We start from the raw sequence: 596 nt of genomic DNA, 5'->3' as shown, positions 1-596 counted from the left end.
CCTGTTGTCTTAAAAAATGCATTCTACAGTAAAAATTACTGAACCACAAAAGTATACAAAATAGTAAAGAAAAAAATACCCATCTACCCATAAATATAGCCATACACCAGACATTTGGAATCTCCTCTGGTACATGAATAATAAGTACATTATACAAATGAAATATCATTACTTTTTTCAAGCACTGATTAATCTTGCTAATTTATAAATGACAGTGCATGTTTTCACTAATGTATCTTCTCTTCAAAGAGTAACAACTAAATCAGCAATTAAATTATTTGAAATACAAATGTGATATTCCTGTTTTTCTGTAACTATTTACATACACAACTTTAAACCCTGGTGATGAAGCCCACAGGAATAATGTAATGTATACAGGAAAGGGTATCAAAATATTACATAATGTATCTTTCAATACACAGGGCTAATTCATGGCTGTCAAAAAACAGAGGAAATTGTGAAATGCATAGCAATATTTTTGTATCTTTATACATGTCCATGTTAAAAATGTTCACTAAATGAAAAATGGATAATCACTGTACAGAAAAAAATGCGCCAACAAATAACACTTCCACTTTTACTGTTCACTCTATGAA

General features: G+C 29.5%; 1 protein-coding gene across 1 annotated transcript in view; it reads right to left on the bottom strand.

Annotated features, from left to right (window-relative positions):
* Positions 1-596, bottom strand: part of LOC119585730 (RNA polymerase II-associated protein 3-like) — a 49,814-nt gene that overhangs the window by 6,054 nt on the left and 43,164 nt on the right. The window lies entirely within an intron of this gene.

This window comes from Penaeus monodon, chromosome 20 (assembly GCF_015228065.2).
Source record: "Penaeus monodon isolate SGIC_2016 chromosome 20, NSTDA_Pmon_1, whole genome shotgun sequence".
In the NCBI taxonomy this organism is placed as follows: domain Eukaryota; kingdom Metazoa; phylum Arthropoda; class Malacostraca; order Decapoda; family Penaeidae; genus Penaeus; species Penaeus monodon.
The sequence above is the reverse complement of the archived record's forward strand: the minus strand, read 5'-3'. Positions and strand labels throughout refer to the sequence as shown.